The sequence below is a fragment of the Callorhinchus milii genome, unplaced genomic scaffold (assembly GCF_018977255.1).
Source record: "Callorhinchus milii isolate IMCB2004 unplaced genomic scaffold, IMCB_Cmil_1.0 Scaffold7, whole genome shotgun sequence".
NCBI lineage: Eukaryota > Metazoa > Chordata > Chondrichthyes > Chimaeriformes > Callorhinchidae > Callorhinchus > Callorhinchus milii.
Window position 1 is genome coordinate 3,181,641 of NW_024704748.1, and position 22,536 is coordinate 3,204,176.

At 39.3% G+C, this 22,536-nt stretch overlaps 1 protein-coding gene across 1 annotated transcript in view; it reads left to right on the forward strand.

Annotated features, from left to right (window-relative positions):
- LOC103185242 overlaps positions 1-22,536 on the forward strand; it is a 106,982-nt gene that overhangs the window by 36,915 nt on the left and 47,531 nt on the right. The window lies entirely within an intron of this gene.

Consider the following 22,536-nt stretch of genomic DNA (forward strand, 5'->3'; position numbering starts at 1 on the left):
GTACAGATGTGCATTCTTTTGTAATTGTTTTCCATCCTAATTTAGTGGGATTTCTGACCTGCTCATGATTCAGCATGCAAATTTCAAGAACCCTCCAGGGCTAGAAAACACTCCATATTTTGGACCGATTTGCAGAACACGCGGATTGCTTTGTTCACCTTGTGCAGAAACCATTTATGAGCTTTGTCCCGTTTGAAGTTTGCACATGGAAATCACATTTGCATTTAATGTCCTCCAGATTACTTCCTTTTACTTGTGTTAAACACCTCGCTCAGTAGGGGCTAATTTGATGAGGTCATGCTGTGCCCTTTGACTCCAAGATACTTTAAATGAAACCAGCTGACAGAAAATGTAGAGTTTTTCTTGGTTGTTCACAGAAATTGGATATTTGCAGATGTCTAGACAACTTCACTAAGAATCTCAAAGGCTGTTTTAGCTGCTGATTGTGTATGTAACTCGTGAAAATCCCAGTGGAAGTTCAGAAAGTACAAAATCATCACCCTAAATTAAACAGTTTTCACCACCTAGTCAAAATAAAATCAACAGATCAAAGAGAAAACAGCAAACAGTATGGGAAATCAGCAATATTATATTGGGTTGGATAAATCACTTTACCAAGTGACTTGTTTGTTTCCCCTTTCTTAAATCGAACCTCTGCAGGTTTTGTAATTATTGTGTATTGTTTTATATAACGTGCAAAGAATGCTTAAATTGCTTTATTTTCCCGTTGTCAGAAGTGCCAGCAGTTAAAAAGCTTACAAAAATACACAGAAGAGATACATCACAGGGAAGAGACAATATGGATTTGCCCCACGAGTGTTGTAAGATTTTAATGTTAGAAAGCAATGCAGCTTTAATTGGATTATTAATGCCCTTCCTGCCGTGGTTGAAAACCAACTTTGTACCTGAAGTCCTTGATATATGGAAGTCACATTGCTTAAATATAGCGCGTTGACCTATTGAAAGTAATGAGTAGCAGATTTATAATGCTGTTAAATATTGCTTTCATAGCACAGAGAGACTTTCGAGAGCTACATAGCCTCACCTGTGCTGTGTAAAATCCAACAGAAATCTTGACTTTTGAAACAATCCCCATAAGTTATTATTGCAATAGGTTGTTTATGGAATAAGTTTAGGTCGTTTATTTGCTATTGCCAAGGGCTCTGAAATTAAAGCCTTTCAAGACTGAAGAATTGTTGGATTACAGAAAGTTCACATGTTTCCAGCTTGTAGCAAAAATAAAATGAAACACTGCAGTTGATGGAAATCTGAAATAAAAACAGAATCACTGGAAACCCATAGCATGTCAATCAGCATTTGAAAACGAAAGATAAGTTAAAGTTTCGGGTATGACCCTTCATCAGAACTCTTAACTTTTCATCTTGTATTGTTGCTAAAAAGAAAACATCATGCGTAACAGCCAAGAAAATTGAGAGAACCTCAAAATATCTATTTTTCAATACGCTTGGAGAGAAATGGTACGACTTTGAGGTCAGCGCAGATCGCTAACGTAGGCATAGGAACGTAGGAACAAGTGTAGGCCATTCAGCCCCTCAAGCCTGTTCCGCCATTCATTGGATCATGGGTGATCTGTACCTCAACTCTGATTAGTCATCGAAGGGTTAAAGTGCGCTTGAACAGAACTAGGAAAGAACCACGCTGATAGAACCAGTTTAGTGTTTTCTTCCACATTCCTTTCGTTGACTGTCAGCTTCTATTTTCAACCCGTCATTCAACTTACGTTGCACATTAATTGTCTGCTCTTACTGATTACCTTTTACTTTACTAACTGGCTCGATTGCACTACCGAAAGCTGTTGATCAATAATAAAGGGCTCCACCAGCTAGCCTAATGGCACAACACATGAGTTTTGCTAACATCTCGACACAGAATAAAATTTCGCCATCACATTTCAGTCAATACTTCAAGAGTTAAAGCTTTGCTATTTGTCATCAGGTATTTTACTTTTGAAATGTAATCTCCCTCGCTCGCACCTTGTGTTATATGTAGCTGCTCAAGTGTCAGAAAACATTGTGTTGAGAAAAGTCATATTAATGGATCTTGCTCTACTGAAATTGCTAAATGAACCATTACCATAGTATTTAAACTTTTTTTTAAACACAAACAGTTCTGACCACCTTTGCCTTTTTGAAATGTTTTTCTAATTAATTTATTTGTTATTTTGCAAAATGATTTAATAGCAAACACTGGTGACATTATCAGGGGAACTGCTCTGGAGGAATTTCTGAGCCCCAGTGTAAGAGTGATGAATTAACACACACAATTGAACCAATTGAATCAGTGTTAAAGCACCTTGGATTGATGACCGAGTCCCTAATGATATTAATTTAGCTCCCTCACATGGTCGATCTCAATAATTTCTCCAAGCTAATTCCTGATTAGGTCAGTGGTACTTACTATTTAAATAAAAATAGTCACAGAAACCGGAAGAATCATAGAAATAGGCATGTTTAAGTTCGTCATTTAACGCAACTAATTTTTAATGGGATCTCTGAGGATGAAACTCTCATGAGAAGAAGTTTTAGTAAAGCTGTTGAAGCAAAACCCCCTTTGATTTTAATGAGATTTCCTTAAGGTTATTTTAAAATTGGGGCACTGATTGCAAAAATTTCCAGGATATCCATCTAACATTACAATTTCCATCATTTCAACCATGACTATCATTTGCATTCCATGGAGGAGAATTCCATGGCCTTAGTTGGATTGAAATCACTGTGTTCCATAGAGTTTTATTCTCAGTAAGGGCCACACTTGCCCTAATAACCATGAATTCTGATCCTTACTAAATAAATTCCAGGAGTCCTGTAGCTCAGTGGTTAGAGCACTTGCCTCGCAAGCGAGAAACCTGGATTCGATTCCTGGCAGGGCGAAACCTTGGACAAGTTTCTTTACTACACATGCCTGATAATAATCCCTCAAGAAAAAAAATTAAAAAGTTGGTCACTTCAATCCATGGCTGTTTGTGGGAAACTGCTGTGCGCAATTGGCTGCCGCATTTCACCCACAAAATATACAGTCAATTCACTTTACAGTATATTCTGTGAAGCGCTTTGAGGTGTCTAGAAGACATGAATAATAATAATAATAATCCTTGCATTTGATATAGCGCTTTTCACGTCGGGAGGACGTCCCAAAGCGCTTCACAGAACACACTGTAAAGTGAATTGACTGTATATTTGTGGGCGAACCCGGCAGCCAATTGCGCACAGCAATATCCCACAAACAGTCGTAGATTGAAAATGACCAATTTATTATTGTTTTTGGTTTTGGAGGGATTATTATTAGGCTCTGTGTGGAGTAAGGAAACTTGCCCAGGGTTTCGCCCTCAGCCTGGAATTGAACTCAGGTCTCTCGCTTGCAAAGCGAGTGCTCTAACCACTGAGCTACAGGACTCCGAAAAAGCGCTATTTCAAATGCAAGGATTATTATTATTTGACTACCTGTTTTACACAGTTGATGTATATAACCGGTTTGGTTAGAATGTCCTAGCTTCTCTGCGGGATGTTCTGGCTGTCAAATCCCCCCCCTCACAAAATTGGTAATTCGCTTCATGATTTTGTGGGACATTGCTGTGCGCACGTTGGCTGTCTTGTTTGCCTACATATACACAGTCACTACACTTTGAAGTAAAATCCTGTGGAGCACTTTATGACATCTTGATAAGGTGCTGTATCAAACGAAAGGTTTTATAATTATTATAAAATGTTTCTAATTTCTGATCTTGCTTGAGTACTTGCAGTCTCTGGTTCTCTGCTGTGTTTACAGTTTAATTTAGCTAACCTTCTTAAAGTCATATTATCCATGGCTTTCAGCTTTTGGATCTTTCAGTCTGCATTTGTGTAACAAAATCAAGCCCAGCTCTGTAAGTTGTTTCTTATGATTCAGCTTTAAGTCACAAAATTATTGCAGTCACTTATTCTTGAAGCATCTGCAATATATCACTGTCTTTTTTGAAGGTGGGGTAGCAAATGTTATATGCAGTTTTCTAAGCATGGCCTTACATAATTTAACCAAAAACCTGTTTCAGCTCATAATTAAATGCCCTTGAGTTGGACCACAACAATTGATTAGCTTTGTTAACAACAGCCTCCCATTGACTGCATACTTTCACTGAATGATTAATAATTACACGCAAATGTTTTTTTTTTCCTTTTGCCTTTTCACAGTCTAGTCCCTTATTTGGTTTAGGAAACTTCAAACATGTGTAACCAAATGAGATTAATTCACTTTTTGTGGAATGTGGCTGTGTGCAAATCGGCTGCCACGTACAATACACAGTCACTACACCTTGCGGTAAATCTTGTGAAGCGCTTTGAGATGCCATCCCGATGTGAAAGGCACTAATATCAAATGTAAGGATTATTATTTTATCAACAATATACCTTGTATCTGCCAGTCCTCTGTGCGTCTGTCTAACTTATCCAGATCCAATTAAATCTTATCGACTTTACAGTACACTTATTTGATAATGTTACTGGAAAGTGCCCTTCTCCAAATCCTCTGTGGATTGTGTAAACAGCAGGTGACCCAAAACAACTCCTGCAGAACTCCACTAATCACTGCCCCTGTTGGGACAGGACCTTGTCCATTTATCACTACCTTCTGCTTTCTATTGCCAAGTTGATTTTCAATCATCTAGCTAATTTGCCATTAATTCTCTTATCGTCTTTAAAAGCCTCCAATGCAGAAATGTTAACAAATGGCTTCTGCAAACCCAAGTGAATTATATCCATTGGTTAGCTTTTGTCCATGAATTTAGTTACCTCCTCAAAGAATTCCAGTAGATTTGTGAGGCATAACCTATTGCTTAAATACATTCTGGCTACCCTTCGTGGCCTCTCTGTTCTTTAGATTTTCATTGATAGTATCTTGTAGAATGCTCAGGAACATATTTCCCATTGCTGATGTTGGACTAACCAGTGCATAAGATATCTGATTCAAAGCTCTCACCTTTTGGAAATTAAAGTGATGACTATTATTACAGCAATTGATTAACCAGGACAAAACCAGAACCCAGTCACTGCACGGTTTCATCAGAAACTGAGATCATTCAAATGTTGGACTGAATGAAAAAAAAGCCATTGATCCCATCCGCCTTTCTCCATTGTTTAAGTTTAAATCTAGCCCTATGCAGATCACTTCCCGTCCCTTTGGACCAACGCATATCCTTCAATTCTTTGTTGAGTCGGAAAGCTGTCCATTGCTTTCTTGAACGTTTCAATCAAGTTCACTTTACCTGTGCTAAGTTGTAGTGCACTGCACAATTCAATGACTCTCAGGTATAGCAATTCCAAAAGTTATATTCAGTCCACCACCCTTTGCTTCAGCTTTTAACCATATCCCTGTTTGTGTTGTCTAATTGAAGGATGCAGAATTGAACCCATGAAGAATTCTTGACTGCAGTAAAATGAAAAGACACCTTCTGTTGCCTTGCATTTGCATTTATTATACACGTTGAAAATCTGTTATGAAATGTTGCAGATTTGCCCTCTCCACAATTTCAACAACAACAACAACAAATTACATTTATACAGAGCATTTCATGCCGGGAGGATGTCCCAAGCTGCTGGACAGTCAGGAGTTTGGACATGAGCTGGGGTTGGGATCAGGAGGAGTGGAGGGCAGGGGTAGGATGGTGACCAAAGGTATGGTCAAAGAAAAGAGGAGGATCTTTAGACGGGCCTTGAAGGAGACAAGGGGAAAAATAAAATCATTGCATAATAGAAATGCTTTTTCTCGTGCTTACAGTGCAGTGTTCCATATTCTGCTCCATTTCTTTTAGGATTGTTCAGCAAAGGAGTGAGATCTCATTGCAAAGAACAGCTGTAATTCATGATAGACCTAGGTATGCATGGATCAGAGCAACAGGCTAGTCAATGCTGGCAGTGGGAGAGTGCCATAAGGGTCTTATTAACTTCTCGGTTTCCCATTAAACTTTGCAATTGGGTGCTATTCGTTTTGTTTAGACACAATTAGTCACCGAACTGCTATTTGACATGGCTGTTTAGCTTTTATCTATATACAGTATATATATATATGTATAGAGAGAGAGATTTTTTTCAGCCAAAACAAATTGTTCTGCACTTAATGAAATTATTTCTCTTGCTATTTAGCAGTATTTGTAACAGAAGCAAATGCAGGTGATTAATATTACAAAGTTGTCTGACTGGACAAGTGGAATATTAATTATATTGTTCATGTATTATTATTATATGTCTAGAATCGCTCAATAACTGCAGTGTGATTAACATAAATCCAGTAAGCAATGACATCAAAGCCTGGAAGCAACAGTTACCTGCTGGCTATGCCTGTTTGGTAACAATCTGAAGCATGTCCTGGTTCAATTTTCATGGCAAAACAAGCAATGCTTTGTTTAACTTTTTGGCAAGGCATGATCACTTATGGGCTGCCCTGTATCCTGTTCAATAATTCAATAAATATGAGTTCAATTTCCTTTCTACAGGGTCATTTTGACTTCTTAGTGGTGGAAATCCACCTACGTGTGTGTTAAAACGTGGCATGAATCCTGCTATGCTATTCTCTGAGTCTGATAATAGGGAAATGGTAAAGAAATCCAAGGCACTGCTGAGTTCCAGCACTTTCTTGTTATTTGCAATTTTTTTGCAAAAAAAATGCAAGATTGGTTGTTCTCAAAACTTTGCTGCAGGCAGACTTGCCAGACATATTTTCCGTCCAGACTTTCTACTTTCATTGCAAATTAATAACTAAACTCGTGAATCAGGATGGGCATCTATATTTTCAGACCCACAGAAATATAAACCGATGTGTTTGGGCAGTAACAATACTGTGCCATACATAATTTAAACTAGGCAGAAAACCCTGAACAAAACACAATAAACTGCAGATGCTGGAAATCTGAAACAAAAACAGAGAGAGCTGGGAAAACTCAGTAGGCCAGGCAGCATCTATGGAGAAAGAAAAGTGAGTCAACGTTTCGGTCTACGACCCTTTATCAGAGAGAGACGACAAAGGGTCGTGGATCCGAACCCCTGATGCTGTGACAAAAATGTAATGGTTTATGGTTTGCAATTTTGCTCCAATGTTAAGTCAATCCGCACTGTTGCATATGGTACAATGCAATTTAGTTTGGGAGGAATATATGGAAGTCCAATAATTGCTTCTCTCTGGGGTGCAGGTTGGTGTCAATTATTAAACATTATTTGCCATTCTTTTCAAATTCAGCCCTGGTAAAATCTAATTTTGAAATAGTTTAGAGCTTTCAACAACGACAGAAACATTTGTATAGCGCCTTTCACATCAGGAGGACGTCCCAAGGTGCTGGACATTCAACAGAGCATGTTTTCTAGTTATTAAAATGGATTCATGAAAGCTAGCCTAGCAAATCTTGTGTCATTTGAAGGCAGAGAAGGGTGTCCCCAAACTAATTTTCATGTTGTCTCAGTAACGTGTAGAGACATGGCCTGGGAATCCTTATTCATGGACAGAGGGGTGACATTCTATTGTGGCTCATCTTTCAATATTACTGAAAAATATTGCTATCGCCAATTCTTCAATAATAATAACAACAATTGCAACAACTTACATTTATGTAGCATCCTGGACGTGGAGTAGCATCTCAGAGCTCTTGAAGCTGGTAGCTTTGCTGATCAAGTTGTGCCATGTACATTTTTTTTCTTGTTCTCTTGAACAACCTACAACCTAGGCGGTTTTTCACGTAAAGGGTAGTAGAAATCTGGAACTCTCTTCCCCCAAAGGGTTGTGGTTGCTGGATCCATTCACATATTCACGACTGAGATGGATAGATATGTGTTAGGTCAGGGTAGCAAGGGATTTGGAGCAAGGGCGCGTAATTGGACTTGAGGTATAGATCAACCATGATCTTATAAAATGGCGGACCAGGCTTGAGGGGCTGAATGGCCTACTCCTGTTTCTATGTTTCTACTTTTCAATGACGTGCAAACTGAGCTTTGTAAATGCTGCACTTTGTAAATGCTGCTGAGTACCAGCCTGGTCTAAATAGACATGGCTTCGAAAAGCAGGATTTCGGTAAACCTTGGTCACCTTCAAAATCTTTTTTTTTAATGAATTCTAAATTCAAAAAGCAAAAAGTAGAGGATTAAATGGAAGGAGAAGTTAGCGCTGGAAGATGTTTAAAGGAATCGTAATATAAATAGACGGCGAAGGATTATTTAGTAGCAACGTAGAATGCACAAGAGAAATACAATGCAGTCTAAATCGGAACACGTGGCCACTGGCTTTGTACCATACCTATGACCACCCACTGTACAGGAACTTCACACATACAGACCTGAGGGACTTTGACAATGCCTAAAAGCATACTGAGCTGCTTAAGTGTTGAGTGATGCATCCATTTCTCCAGCCTTGTTTAAAACGGTAGAGGTTTCCACTTGTGAGGTACCAGGGAATATAGGATTAGCACAGATAAGCTGCATTAGGAATGGAAACTAGATTCTAAATATATTATAGCCATGTTCAATGGAGAAAATAGGGGTGAAATGATTTCCAGTTCAAATGAACATGTGATAGACGGATATGCTGCGCAGGCCGGATACAAGTGGAATATATCTGCATTTGTAATGAAATTATATCGACATTTTTCGGTTTCACCTGATTCATTGCTTTCTGAAACTGAAACCTCATTAAAAAGCTGGTCAGTTTTGCAACCTAAAAAAAGTCTACTCTAATTGCACCTCTGCTTCAGAGGCTCTCAATAAAGGCTTTTCCTCACAGTCATTATTTCTGATTTGCATATGTGCATTACGTTGAATTAGTATAATCGTACTTTCCCATAATGGCATAATAATTATAATTTTCACGTTTCACAAATACAGGACTTACGGTTTTAAATTGTAGGAGAAAGTATATTTTCTAATTAACTTGTTATAGGCTAATTAGGCACAATTAGCATATTTAATTAATACACCAACCCTTTTAGCATAATTATGTTCTCTCCAAGTTTGATATAAGGCAACGACTTAATTTTCGAGTTATTCATCAAAATATGAAAATGTTTATGGAGACGGGTTTGATGGTATTTCTTTCCACTGCAAGGTGAAACCTTCTTATGTAAAGAAACGTATTGAGGTTAATGCACAGATTCACAATAATTTAGACTCTTTCTCCATCAATTGACTGAGCACACAAGGTTTAAGTGGTGTTCTGCCTGGCAGTCAGTTTAGTATTTGATGAGATGGGTATATAGAGGAAATCCCGTTGTAAGAGAAGCTTAAGTTTAAGCAAACTGCGCTAACCTTAACAGCTCCTTACACATTATCTCTTAACCTCTGAATACTGTGGCCAGGGATTCTTCCCACTTGGCTCATGTCAACCCTGCAAGACAAAAGCCCTAACGGGTAGGGTGGTTCTAGCTGAACAAGCATAAGAAAGCTTGCCAGACAGTGTTCTGAATGGTGAGCAAGTCTGTTTTAACTGGTTAGACCCCAGCAGCTACCCCAACGCACACGCTGTCGCCAATATTTATCCAATACTCCCCAGAATTAGGTAAAGGGGATGCCTCCTTCCAGTGAGATTGCAATGTGCATTCCAGTCTCGACAGGGAAATTTCCATTTGTTGGTGGCATACACTTGTGAAACTCTCAGTCTGCTTTGGATACTCTTAAACAGGGTGATGGGTTTTCGCTTTCGTCAAACACCTGCCGACCAAAAGACATCTAAACGGAGCTGGATCAGATTATTTTGGACGAATGTAAGCTTTGGCCCTGAAGGTAAAGGTGTTGTAATTCCATTTAAAACAGTGGCACAAGATTGGATTGACTCAGTGTTCTTCAACCTTTGTGACTTGTTTTTCATTGTAGCCTAAAAGGTATCGGGAATAGAGGTTGCAACTTTGTGTGTGATCTATTGTAGGGAAGTGGATCAACACTAACTCAGTGACTGAGGGCTGCTTTGGAGAGTCCTTTGGCATCTTTGGAAGATCCTTATTTAATATGAGGTTCCAAACCAAAAGATCAGTCAGCCCAACCCTTGACTGTGTTAAAGGCATTGTGTTAGTCTAGCCAATTTGCAACAAATATTGTGACACAATCTCGGCAAAATGCAGCATTTTGCTATGAGTAATGTTTCACTCTCAACTTTAAGAGTTGAGCCCAACACACTTTGAAACCAGCAAATGTGCAGCATAAATGCAGCATAAATCACCCGCAAGATCTCAAGCCCACTTAGTCATTCACCCTATTCGTCACGGTCACCTTGGCCAGCAGAATTTCTTCCCTCCTCCCCACACCACGCAGAGACAGATTAATACAAAACAATCTTTTAAAAAGACACGCTCGGCCAAAGTTGCCGTGGAGAAAATTCTCTTTTTCACATCCTGTATATCTTTATTTTTCTCTCGGAACACTCCAAGACATGTTGCAAAGAAGGCAGCTGCCAGATCGCAGCACATTTATCTGTCTCTCTGCCAAGCTCGCTGCCAAATGTCACAAATTTCCTGGTCACATGGGACTTATATTCCCCAAACCAATGCTAAACAGTGTGAGCCTCCTTGGGCCCAATTTGCCAGACCTTGGAGTACTAATGGAAACGGAGCAACCTGAAGCCACACCATATTTCTCTGAATCCATGTCAACACGTCAAGTTTCTCTCAAAAGGCCATCAGAGGTGAAATTTAGATGAATGCTTTGCCAATTGAATGCAGGACTCATCTGAAATCACTGCAGCATTTATATTGCATATTGTACGAAATAAAACCAAAAAACCTGGAGAGTGAATTAAAAGCAGTAATTCTACCTCAAGGTTCAGATGATGTTCCTAAACCTTTGAGCTCTGGTTTTGCAGTTTTTGAATCTGTTGATGGAAATATTAGCTTCTAATTCAGTTCTGCTATCCAGTAGAATGCATTTGCTGGCAATGCCTACATATGACCTTGTGTTGCTAAGTGTAGAGATATTGATGATGTGCATTAACAATCTTCGAATGGCAGGGGTGTAGAATAGGTCTGTCAACTTGGCTTGGTAACGCTTTCACCTCTGGGCTTGAAGGTTGTGGGTTCCAAGTCTAATGTTGAGTTTGTAGTCCAGCCTGACACTCCAGTGCAACATTGGGCCATTGTAAGATGTGCTGATGTTAGATGAAGTTAAATCAAAGTCTTGTCTGCCTGTTCCAATGAACTTTAAAGATCCCACAACATTATTTGAAAAGTGAAAGACGCTTCTCTTTATCTTGGAGAAGAATCCTCCAAATGAATTGATCAGTCACCTGATGGCTGTCTGTTAGACCTTGTTACACAAATGACTGACACGTTTGCTTACACAGTCACTACATTAGATTGCAATTACTTGCATAGTGCTTAGGGATATTTTAATGGGATAAGAGGGAAGAGCAAGAAACTCAGTGGACTGATCAGCTTGCGTCAATAATCACATTGTAGTTTGGATCTGGAAGGACAGAACTTTTGTGGTGAAGGCAGTGTCCATGTGCCAAATGGCTGAAGTATAAGAGATCTTAATAGGAAGGAGGACAAACTGCTTTTCATATCCATCTGTGTTTAATCAATGGAAGCAAGTAAAAGGCAGCATAAAAGTCTGTATGTCTGACAGAGAGCTTTAAGGGTGGAGTATATTAACATAGGTACGGTACATGCTTAGTCCCACAAGAACACTGATGTGGAGATGATATAGGAAATGGTGGATAAAGCCCTAATGGGCACGTTTTGGCTTTCATAAACAGAATATTCAACGGAACAAAAATAAAGTTTAGCCATTCGAAAAGAAAGAGCTGCACAGACACGCAGCTAAACCTGGTGATGTGCTACTTATGAACCTGTCAAAGGGTTAAATTAAATTGACACTAAAATTGACACGAGCTCCAGTCTTCCTTTCAAATTCTCTTGGAAAGCTGCTATGTAAACATAGGAAGAGATCTATCTGAATGTGCTTGTATGAGCCTCCTATTTTGACACATGGGGAGTGCAGTTGTGTCATGTTCAGTCCTCTTCAATTATACGGCAGATGCTCATAATAATTACATACGACAGAAACCAACGTGAGGTATTTAGCCTACTTCAGGCCTTTTTTTTCTCCCCCCCTCAAAGTAAATGGAAATCTCTATTCTAAAGCTACAGGATTGAATTATTTTCCTCTCGGATTATCGGGTTACATCAGCGGAGTCCGCAGTGAAGCAAAAACCAGCCTGTAAGGCCTTCAGACCACAGGGTAAGATTGTAATTTTGATTTAGGCAGAATTAAATATTCCTCAGATTTTCCACGGTGTGGTTTAAGTCAGATTGATTCCATATTATTCATTTCATTAGGAAAAAAAGCTTTAAATTTCTCTCTCTCTCTCCCTGGCTTTTTAGGAGCTGAAGCTTCTTAATGTTTGTTTATTTTTCTTTTTTCTCCACCCCCCCACCATTTCTCATCATGCTGTTGAGAAACTCAACCTAAGGTCTATTTTACTTACGCAACCTTAGGCGGTAATTCCAGTTTGATATAACACCTTATCACGTCTTTGAGATGTCTCAAATACACAGAATATACTATAAAGAGAATTGACTGTATATTTTTGTAGGTGAAACGTGGCAGCCAATTGGGCACAACAGTGTCCCACAAACAGTCTTGGATTGAGTGATCAAATTGATATAAATATTATTTTTTTGAAGGGATTATTAACTCAATCAAAAGCAATCCACCGATCAACTAACAACCGGATTCCTTCTTACTGCTAGATAAATAGAGGCGTTTGGAGTATGGAAACTTGCCCAACATTTTGCCCTGCCCAGGAATCGAACCCGGGTCCTTTTGAGTACTCTAACCACTAAGCTACAGGTCTCCACTCTAATGAGCTTGATGTATGCTTCCTTCACCAATGAACCTGTCATGTGCTTCAGAAGTTCTGGATAGTGGTTAGGAACATAAAGCCAGTCCAATTTTTCTTCTCCTGGTTATAGGCCAGTTGCACTTTGCTTCATTGGCTTCCCGGCTCAGTTTTAGCACATTTCGAGGTTCCAAACTGCACCTTCACAGTCTGTGTGACTCAATACCACAGTACACAGTACATGTTACTTTTCTCCATCCCCACCCTCAGCCATCAGGGCTCTCAGTCTGTGTGTGAGATTGTAGGTGTTTATGCATCTTTGTCACAGTCATTACACTTTACAGTGAATCCTGAAGCGCTTTGAGGTGTCCTCCCGGCATGAAATCAGTTATGATAATAATAAACCTTGCATTTGATATAACACCTTGTCACATCGTTGAGAAGTCTCAAAGCGCTTCACAGAATATATTGTAAAGTGACTTGACTGTATTTTGTGGGCAAAACGCAGCAGCCAATTCCGCATGTCAAATTCAAAAATTATTACTCTGCTATTATTATTGTTTATTTACCTGTGGAATCGTAGAGTGTTATAGCACCGCTGAAACATGCTATTTGGCCCATCCAGTCTTAAAATGTAAGATTTTTCAGAATTTTGGAAAATTCTTTAAATCACACTTTTCATTTCAATAAAGAATTTTCCACAATTCTGGGCAGTCGTGAATTTTGAGAAGAATCATTCTCAGAGGCTAAGACTGGGCAGAATTCCGGGCCTCCTATTCTATGTTGTAAACAAGTTGACTGTGTTGTCACATATTGGTGACAATTCACCACTTACATGGAAGCTTGTTTTCAGTTGAAATAGATGTCTCTCCGCTCAAGACTTGGCACTTACTAAATGTATTTTAATAGTTCCAAAGGCCTTGGAGATAAAAAGGGCCATGTCTGTTCTGCACCTTTTTTGCTTTCATCGCGGGCATGTTTTACAATTTGATCAAAAAAAACATCAGCCTCAGCATGTCAGTGCAAACCGATGTGTGCTTGTTGTACAATTTCTGCAAAACATCTGCCACATCTGGCCCTGTTTTACACTTGTGAGACTGCGGCCTTAATTAACGTAGCATGCAGCTGGTAGTTTGGATTGTACCATTTCACAAGTATAAATTATTTATCGTACCCATAAATTTCGACAAGCACATTATTCAAAGATGGTTATTCATAGCAACTTATTCATAGTGATATAATTGTCCTGACAAGATTTAGCTTACAAAATGCTGGCACTCAGCAATGCATGAAAGAGCCATTGATTTATCACTACAATTATTTACAAAGTAATATTTTAAATTCTATTACATTGTTCGTGTAACATTAAATTCCAAAAGCCAACAGGTTTATTCTTTGCACATTGCTTTTTGTTAAGTTTAATTGAGTCATTACTGCAGCATGAGTGGACTGAGTTATTTATTTGAGGATATTCAGACATAATGAACTGTCTGTTGTTTAACCAATGTCTCTTCTGGTTTGGTTGCGACAGATAAGATTAGAGATCTGAGATGTAGGGCAGAGCTTCCTGTAATTCACTTTACAGTATATCCTGGGAAGCGCTTTTGAGACCAACAACAGCAGCAAGATTACATTTGTATAGCGCCTTTCACATCGGGATGACGTCCCAAGGCGCTGGACAGTGTACAGCATTTCACTGTGGTGATAAGGAGCTATATTAAAAACAATCGGAACATTTTTGACATTTGTTAAGATGAAATAAAGTGGCCTTTTTTTGGAGATGGTTTTCAGTCAATCAAAAAACCCTGGAACTCCATGCATAACCCTCGCACGGTAAGCAGGGATGTGTAGAGTTCTGAGGAGAGAAGTCAGGCAGGTTCACAATAATCCAAGTCAGACTTGGAAACATAGACGTGTCCTCAGTCCTGCAAGCCAAAGCCCCAATGGGTACGATCAGCAATCAGGAGCCAGACAGATTTTTCCCAGGAGATTTTTTTTCCTTTTGATCGGCCACTTGGCTCAGCTTGATCCCAGTACACAGCATTCCGACAGAGCTTGCTGTTGCTGGTGCTAATGTCTGTTGAGATGAATGGACCAGCTCCCTCATGTGCCAGGAGACCTAAAACGCCAAGTCCCCAATGGCTGGAAAAACAACATTAAGAGACGAGGCATGTGTCCCATAATATTGAAAACTATTTTGCACTCTGTGCGCTTTACCCTGTAAGTTCCTCCCCTTACACTTTCCTTCACCTTTAATTGATTTAACTTTTGACTCGAGCTAAAACTGGGAGCATAGCAGCTGATGTAAATGGCAGCATATTACAACTCTCTTGCAACATAACTGCTGGAGTCTCAACCTATCGTGTGACAAGCTGAACAGTATTATATTCTTTTATGCTTTATTTTTTAATCTTTGTGTTTATTTTTCTTGCAGTTCATGAGGTTATTCGTTTTATAGCGTGTATCTTTAATATAATATATGGCAAGCTCTCCAGTGGTAGATAGTTCCCTTGGGCCTAATTTTGGGACGACTGTTGTGGTTAGTTTTCTCTTATATTTTCCTCTGGCTGTTTGTTATTGTTAGTAATATTTCTAAAAATGTTTTTCTTCTCTCCCCCCTCCCCCCCGTTTTCTGAAAGTTGTTACTCATTCTGGCAATCTGTTACCGTACCAATCAAAAAAGTTATCCTTGCATCTGATACAGGACTTCTCATTTCGGGAGGGCGTCCCAAAGCACTTAACACAATACTGTGTGTTACATAATGTAGGGACTTTGTAGAGAAACGTGGCTTTGTAGGCAAAGGACAGGAGCCAATTTGCACGCAGAAACGTCCTCCAAACAGCCGTGGAGTGAGTGACCAATTTTTAGTGGGGGATTATTAGCCGGGACATCGGGAGAAACTCCCTTCTCTTTCCAAATAGCGGCGTGGATCTTTAAGGTCCACCTGAATAGAATAAATCTCCCTGAATTGGGATCCAGAGGACCAAAATTTGACATTAAAATTTTCTGCTTGTGTGGGATTCTGGCCGTTCTTTTGGAGAAGCTGGTTCTGAAGAAAGAGCACATGTTCAACAATTCTGCATGGTTATCAGCAAGAACTTGCCTTTGTACAGAGCACTTCACATGCAGCGCTTAACAGTGGCAGTGCTTGACGCAGAGCCAGAGAGAAAGGCAAATTGAATTGTTGCAGGCACGGTCGAAGAGAAAGGTCTTCAAGTGAGATGGACAAAGAAGGGGGTAAAGCCAAAGGATTGAGGCTGGAAGGCCAGAGTCTCTTAAATTTAAAATCATCAATTTTAAGACAAAACGGTCATAACATAAAAGACTAAGTGGAATTTCGGTCTCCAAAATTGATAAGGAGGCAATATAAATTGAAAAAACACAGACAGCTCAACAGTGATGTTCGACGCTGTGAACAAATATTTCTTCTCTCGCTCTTTTATGACTCGAACAAACTTTATTTCATTGCATGCTTGTGGGCAAGACTATCCTTCCCATCTCCCTTCCGGAGATTGCTGCTCTGACACTTCCTGGCACATCTCAGTGAGGTGGTCTCCAGGGACCAATCCCAATAGGCTTCCTTGCAGCTATTTCCTGGAAAGCTGTTTTCTTTCCTCATAAAGTTACGGTGCACAATGCTGAAGCCTATCAGGGTGCACTTTACATTGACAACGCAGAAGAATAACATGCTCTCCGGGGAGCTCAGCAGTCTCTGTATATCTCTATCATTGAAATATTGATGTGTTACTCTAAAGAGACACTGGGGTCTAATTTGCAATATTTGCAATGTCCGGTTTGAGAAATGCACAGCTGGTAAACCACCAATCATTTACACATGGAGCATAATAGAGCCCCTAAAATAAACACAAAGATCAGGTACTGTATTTAACAGATTCACTAGTATTCCCCCAAGCAGTTGGCTGGAGTGTCAAGTCAGCCTGTTGGACTCAAAGTCCCGATTTGAGGCTTGAATTCCTAACCTTCATGAGGGTGGATCCTGCCAACTTGATCGACCATGGAAGTAAAATTCTCCGAACCTAGCAGAGAGCTCAAGTTAAGACCCTTCCATGTCGTGAGATTTAAAATAATTTTAAAAATCAATGTCTTTCCCCTTTCTGTTATCTTGACAGAGTATAAATGTACTGAATTATTTATTCTACGTGTTCGCGCTTTTCTGAGCCAGGCTTTTTTCCAGGACTGTAATGCTCTTGTGTTTTCTTAATAGTTAGGTTAAGATGCCAATGAATTCTAATTAGATTGGTCCTGTGGTTCTCTAGCTGTTTACTTTCCTACTTTTATATTGCACTAGTTAAAGAAAATAGATCAAACCAAATATTGCCTTAGGTCCTGGCTGATACAATGTTTTTGTACTCACAGGGTTGGACACTCACAGTCCTGAGGGTAAGGATAACATCCCATCAAACTTGACCAAAATTAATATTTGTACAGTATTAGTTAAATATGAAGTTTAAAGAGAGAACTGTATGCGCTTATAAGCCCCCTGGATCTTACCCATTTCTTTTTAATTTGTGTGTTATTATGATAGAACCCTTTTAAATAAGTTTAATGTAACTCACAGCAAAATCCTCTGTGGTATATTGGACTCTGAAAGGTATTTATTTAAACAATGACAATGACGTGATTTCTTTGTTGGTTTGACACATAGTGCGCATGTTAGTGCATTGCAGGGATCATGGGAACCTTTCCATTGCCCACATCCCCCGAATGTTAATGTCAGTACATTTTACATTCCCTTGTACCATAAAGCTATGACCCAATGAGCGAGCAACATCCAAACACAAATGGGAGGAATGCGCTTGCCCTTTAGGCACACACACACACACACGGCACACCAGCAGTCCAGGCAAATCTCCAGATGAATTGGTCATTCAAGTCACGGTAGTTTGTGGGAGCTTGTTGACAAACACACAGTCACTTCACTCGACAGCAATTACCCCTTAAGCAGTTTTGAGATGTTTGACTTTCTAGATGCTGTTTCGAACACAAGGATTCAAGCTCAGCTCCTTGTTGCACAGTTTGATATGTGTAACATTCCCTTATGCACAGTATTTAACAGCTGCATTTTATTATAAATTTTGACTGGGTAAATGCAATGATGAGTCTGGTTTTGATGTATTCCAGAATTGCTCTGTGCTTCTTGCTAGTTTCAGTCTTGTTTTTGCTCCTTTTGGAGTATGTTTGTGTGTTCTTGTAACAAGTGAGAAGATCATCATCGTGGCTTCGACTGTGCACTTCAATTGCCCTGGAGGTTTCGTAGGAGCAAGGCATTTCTGCTTTAATGTTCTGTTTTTCTTGCAGTCAGCTTTCCCTTCTGAGGTGTCTATTTGTGAGAGGCTGCCTTGAAGTTATTGCCAGCGAAAGGATATGATGTAATGTAATGTAAAGGATTGTTCTCTCACATGACAGAAGTCGTTCCACTTGTGGATTCTCTCTTAGAAACTATCTTATGTGCATCTCTAGTGGTCTGATTCGTGATGCTTCTTAGTGGGATTCCTTGGAATTCACAAGAGCTTCCGACGAAGAAGGAGCTCTGGCCCATTTGATCTCAGTCGTCTAGAACACACACCATTATGTCCTTTCATTACAGCAGCAAGCTAACACTTACATGGTTCCTAAGCCCTGGCCTCACCCTTTCTGGTAACCTAGTTTTTGCCCTTTGTGACATTGATACGTTTCGAAGACATGATAAGGGGCTATATCAAATGTAAGGATTATTATTATTAGCATTGTAACCAATGCAATGAAAGTTGGGACCATCTAACTCAACCTAGACTCATGATCAAACCTGACACCTTCCGGATCTGTATCGCTGTGCAATCTAATCCGATGTTAATAATCCTTGCATTCGATGTCGCAGCTTATCACGTAGCAAACGTCTCAAAGTGCTTCACAGAATTTTCTGTAAAGTGTAGTGACTATGTATTCGTAGACGAACGCAACGGCCAATTTGCACACAGCAAAGACCCACAAAAAGCCGTGAAGTTAGTACATTTTTAAAAATCTGGTTGAACCATTCTGGGAACCTTGCAAATAATAATGCACTTTGGATAATGAATAATCAAGTCTTATAATTTGGGTACCAAAAATCCTAGCCACATTTTTTCTCTCCACAGTCAAAGGTACATATTTTAAGGCTTAAATGTGTTTGTACACTTAGAGTTGTGCATGTTTGAGCAAAAATCCAATTTTTGCCTGTCCACATATTATGCACTATTTAAAAAAAATCAGCTGCTTGTTACAAGCAGTGAATTAGAATAGAGGAGTCATTTACTCCACTATTTTCATTTGATAATAATTTAGTTTGTCAGAGAAGATGTTAATAGGAAAGGAGGTTAATTTGTTACCTGTGATCCTGTGCATAATCATCTATAAGCAGCAGTGTAAATTGTTTAACAGAAATAAGAGTATTTTACATAGATACAGCTTGGGATTTTTGGAAGCTGTTCCGGAGTGGAAGAGAGAGAGAAAGAGAGAGAGGGAGAACTAGATGGGGAATAATTAAGGGAAGATGTTTCACTTTGCCTCACTAGACATTTTCCATCACGACACAACGTGCTTCTTTGTTATTCATTTTGAAATAAGTTAAATCCTGGTATCCGTCTGCTTGTCAAATTTTCTTCTTTAAATCCTGAATAGTGCAGTAACTTCCAAATTTAGGTGGTTCAATAACATTGTACTTGGTGAATTATTTAAAGGCTACTTAATTCCCTTCAAACCTAGATTTCTATATTTGTTCTTTAATTAAACATTACGCAGTATCATAGGCCATCCATAATTGACATACGGTTGTGGTTCAGAAAATTGGGTTGAAGCTCCACAGCAGGACTTTGAATTCACGGTCGAGGCTGACACCCCAATGCAGTACTGGGGGAGTGGTGCATTGTCAGAGGTGCCGTCCTTTGGATGAGGCATTAAACCGAGGTCCCGGCTATACCTGTTCAGGTGGACATTAAAGATCCCACGGCACTATTTGAAAAAGGAAATGGAGTTTCTCTCTCTCAGTGTCCTGGTTAACAATCTCCCTGTTAAAGTTAGTCATTTGCCTCATGGCCTCCTACGAAAACAAACATTCACTTTACTCGACAGTAATAACCTGTGAAGCACTTTGAGATGTTTCATGATAAGGTGCTATAAAACTGCAAGTTCTTCTGCTCTACGCACAGTTTGAAAGAAAAGTTTATTTTTGTTTGACTGCTATTCAAATGAAAATCACAGCGTTCTGATGAAGTCCTCCCCCAAATGAAGTCCCAGCAGGTTTAAAAACAACGGAGGAATTAAGATTGATGTGGTGCTCTAGCCCAACTGGATCAATGACTCAGGAAGTACCTGCAGTACTGATGAGAGTCAGAAGGAAAACAATGCGGAGACAGACGGAGGGATAGATTGCTGAAGGAGTTGACATGGGAAACGTACGACATGAGAAAAACACAGGAGATGAAGGAGCAGAAGGAGAAACAAGAACACAAAAAAGTCCTCAGGTCATGGAGTGTTAGATTGTAAAAGATTACGTTGAAATAAAGGACTATCTCCAAAATGCTTTTTTAAAAAAATAAGCTAAGCACTAGTATATCAGCAGGCGTTTCGCCCACAAAACATACATTAAATTCACTTTACAGTATATTCTGTGAAGCGCTTTGAGATGTCTAGAAGATGTGATAAGATGCTGTATCAAATGCAAGGATTATTATTATTATTATTATCAGTTCTCTGAGTCTAAAGAGAACGGGCGCCACCCTGCGTGAGGGGTGCTATATGAATGCAAATTGTTGTTGTTGAATTTTCTATGCTCCCTGTTCTTAACAAGGCTCAGAAACCAACTGGCTCATTCTTTGGGACAGTATCACAATAGATTTGTACCATTGAATCCGAAAAGTACAAACACGCATGAGGGAGAAACCATTTTAAAACAGTGGTTAATTTGAGTGTCTTTACAAAGGGCATCGGGACACTAACATACTGTGTGTTCTTGGTTACTCTGCAGAATGCATTTTGAAACCTGGTAATGCACATTTTTGCTTTGGGATTTGAGTGAACAAACACACAGGTGAAGGCTATTTGGCCTTTTGTGCAAAGACCATCCCATAGAAGTATTTCCTGTACTACCACCTCCCTAATCTCACTTCCCTGTTTTATCGCCATAACTTCCAATATTTTTTCTCCCCAAGTGTTTGTCCATTTCTTGCTTGAACAAAAATAAATAATAAAATAATAATAATTTGGTCACTCAATTCACGACTGGTTGAGGGACACTGCTGTGGGCAATTGGCTGCTGCGTTTCATCCACAAAGTATACAGTTAATCCACTTTGCAGTATATCCTGTGAAGCGTTTTCAGACGTCTTGACGGATTGATAAGACACTGCATCAAATGCAAGGATTTTTATGATTTTTTTCTTGTAATTGATTGACCACCAGAGGTATCATGATCAATAAAGATCATATATTAGAATACAGGAACAACACCATTTATTTTGGAATAATACCGTTATGACTGGGTAGCCCAAACACAAAAGCACACCAATATGAGATTAGAAAGAAAATTTGCTTTAAAAATATCACTTTGATCATATCATTAAGTAATTGGAAACGCATTTTGATTTATTTTAATTTCTTTTTAAAAAAAAGGCCTTTTTTCAAAAAAAGATGACACAAAATGTTAGTTAACCAGACAATGTTTAGCCTCATGGCTTATTAGCTGCTCAGTCATTCTTTAAACGGTGGCTGATAATGAATTATGAAACTATAATTTGCAAAAAAAACCTTAAGACTTTTATTAATTCATGAAAGGAAATTGGTCTGAAAATTATATTTAAATTTGGTTAACTCTTAATGAAGGCAATGAGTTGCTGCCATGTGCTTTGATATTGTAAATCCCAGGTAGTGATGCTAGATTTTGCCTGCCTGAAAACTCATTATTAATTAATTATTTTTTTAATATAGGCTGGATTTACTCATTTGGAAAACGTAGCATTATCCCCCTATTGATGTTGATCTATAAATGCAGGTGGCTTGAATTTCACTCGCTGAGTGGTTTAATCTTGTGCATTTGTGCAGAGCTAATCAAATCTTCGTTAACAGATCCGAAGGATGCCAGGTATCAGCACACACATTTGGGTCTTTATTCTAATCAAATTACCTGGACGCAAGATAAGTCAACACTGATCTCCTCGTTGCGTCAGTCAGACGTAGATTTACCCCCCACGCTTGGCGATCCTTTTTTGTTTTTAATAACAAGCACCGCTTGCTCTTAACGTTTTCGTACATTAAAGCAGAAATCGGAATGGTAACTGAATAATTAAAGAGTCGTCTGCGGCAATGGTTGAACCTTTTGATCATGTCACTGCCAGGGAAATGTGACCGCAGCTGTGCTTTTTAAAAAAAAAGTGCCCTGTGCAATGTTTTTGCTGTGTGCTGGAAAAACAATACTTGTCTCTGTTCGCTCCTGACCTTGCTGCAGGCAGAACAGTGTCACCAGCTGCACTGGTTAACATGGGCACCTTTTTTTTGTTTTGTTTTTTTGCTTTAAAAAATTGGGGTCCGGTGTGAAGGGCGCTATATAAATGCAAGTTGTTGTTGGTACTTCGACGTTGCAAAATGACCTTACACCCATCTCTTAATATGCAAGGGATGCAGCATATTTCTTATGAACTTGTGTTCCAGCAAGGTGTGAGCAGCCTGTGTGTGTGTGTGTGCGTGTGTGTGTGCGCCATGTCACGT